This window comes from Ovis aries, chromosome X (genome assembly GCF_016772045.2).
Source record: "Ovis aries strain OAR_USU_Benz2616 breed Rambouillet chromosome X, ARS-UI_Ramb_v3.0, whole genome shotgun sequence".
Classification (NCBI taxonomy): domain Eukaryota; kingdom Metazoa; phylum Chordata; class Mammalia; order Artiodactyla; family Bovidae; genus Ovis; species Ovis aries.
The window spans coordinates 35,192,541-35,195,013 of record NC_056080.1 but is presented as its reverse complement, the minus strand read 5'-3'; the positions used below and the strand labels follow the sequence as shown (position 1 = coordinate 35,195,013).

Here is a 2,473-nt window from a genome sequence, read left to right as displayed (position 1 = left end):
GGCATACACAAGAGAATATTATTCAACCATTAAAAAATGAAATCTTGCCATTAAGGACAACATGGATGGATCTAAAGAGTATTATGCTAAGTGAAATTGTGAGACAGAGAAAGACAAATACAGGATTCCACTTATATGTGTAACCTAAAAAAAAAAAAAAAAAACAAAACAAAAATAAAAATAGACTCATAAATACAGAGAACAAAAGGGTGGCTGCCAAAGTGGAGGTGGTGGGGTGTTAGGCAAAATAAGTGAAGAGAATTAAGAGATACAAACTCCCAGTTATAAAATAAGTAAGCCCTGGTGATGTATTATACAGCATAAGGAATTTGGTCCACACTATTACAGTAACTTTTTATGGGACGAGAGAGTTACTAGACTTACTGCAGTGATCATTTTATAATGCATGTAAAGGTTGAATCAGTATATAGTTAACCTGAAACGAATAGTACACCATACATCAATAGAAAATAAATTTTTAAAAGTTTTACTTCTTACAGGAAAGTATAAATTAGGTAAAATTGCAATTTCACAACATCTGGCATTAAATCAAATATTACCAGGACTGGGGAGAAGGCAGAATAGATTATTAAGAGAAAATTAATCCATCAAAACTGACCTGGATTCCGCTCGGGGCAGAGCAAAGATGGCGTCTGCCCACGGGGTCAGGGAGGCCGCGCAGGGTGGGGAGCCGGGTCAGCTGGAGCTGCTGCGGCCCCAGCCGCATCCTCTACCTCCCAGCCGCTGCAGGAAGAGGCAGCAGCGTCCACTATGGACAATGGGTTTCTGAGCCTGGACTCACCCACCTATGTCCTGTACAGGGGCAGGGCAGAATGGGCTGATATAGATCCAGTGCTGCAGAATGATGGCCCTAATCCAGTGGCCCATATCATTTATAGTGAGAAATTTCAGGACGTCTATGATTATTTCCACGCTGTTCTGAAGAGCGACGAGAGAAGGGATATGGGCTTTTAAATTAACCAGAGATGCTACTGAGTTAAATTCAGCCAATTACACAGTGTGGCATTTCTGGAGAGTTCTCTTAAAGTCATTCCAGAAGGATCTACATGAGGAAATGAACTACATCTCCGCAATAATTGAGAAGCAGCCCCAAAACTGTCAAGTTTGGCATCGTAGGTGAGTGCTGGTGGAATGGCCGAGAGACGCATCACAGGAGCTTGAATTTATTGCTGATATTCTTACTAGGATGAAAAGAATTACCACGCCTGGCAACACCAGACAGTGGGTTATTCAGGAATTTAAACTTTGGGATAATGAGCTGCCCTATGTAGACCAACTTCTCAAAGAGCACATGAGAAATAACTCTGTCTGGAATCAAAGATATTTTGTAATTTTTAACACCGCGGGCTACAATGATCATGCTATATTGGAGAGAGAAGTCCAGTATACTTTGGAAATGATCAAACTAGTCCCACATAATGAAAGTCTGTGGAATTAATTGAAAAGGATTTTGCAGGATTGTGATCTTTCCAAATATCCCAATCTGTTAAATCAACTACTTGACTTACAACCAAGTCACAGCTCCCCCTACCTAATTGCCTTTCTTGTGGATATCTATGAAGACATGCTAGAAAACCAATGTGACAACAAGGAGGACATTCTTAATAAAGCATTAGAGTTATGTGAAATCCTAGCTAAAGAAAAGGACACTGTAAGAAAGGAATATTGGAAATACATTGGAAGATCCATTCAAAGCAAACACAGCACAGAAAGTGACCCACCTACAAATGTATAGCAATAACACCATCTTGACGAACTTGATGGGATGCTTTTATTTTTTAAGAGGCTCTAATGAAGGAGTTAAAAACTAGAGTGATCATTTCTTTTGCCTGTGGTGTAAAACATACAGCACACAGGTACTGCTTTTTAACATGAACTAAGTGTATGCTCCTTGGGTGCTGCTGCTATTCAGACTAGTTCCAAGTAACTTCATTTTTTTTTTTAAGCAGAGAATTTGGGGGAGGAAGAGGAAGCAGAAAGTCCCATAAGGGAACTTTTGTAGTCTTATCAACATTCACTCTAACGGCTTAGCATTAACTCCTCCCTAAATGGTTTGTGCGTCAGGATGTGCAGTGTTAATGTTTGCAGGTATGTAAAGGATATAAGCAATCTCAAAAACGACAGAATGATCCCTGTTCGTTTCCAAGGCAAACCATTCAATATCATGGTAATCCAAGACTATGCCCCAACCAGTAATGCTGAAGAGGCTGAGGTTGAATGGTTCTATGAAGACCTACAAGACTTTAAGAACTAACACCCCAAAAAAGATGTCGTTTTCATTACAGGGGACAGGAATGCAAAAGTAGGAAGTCAAGAAAAACCTGGAGTAACAGGCAAATTTGGCCTTGGAGTATGGAATGAAACAGGGCAAAAACTATTAGAGTTTTGCCAAGAGAACACACTGGTCATAGCAAACACCCTCTTCCAACAACACAAAGAGAAGACTCTACAC

At 40.0% G+C, this 2,473-nt stretch overlaps 1 pseudogene; it reads left to right on the top strand.

Moving 5' to 3' along the window:
• Positions 1-646: 646 nt before the first annotated feature.
• On the top strand, positions 647-1,828 carry LOC101121913 (protein farnesyltransferase/geranylgeranyltransferase type-1 subunit alpha-like; annotated as a pseudogene).
• The last annotated feature ends 645 nt before the right edge of the window (positions 1,829-2,473 follow it).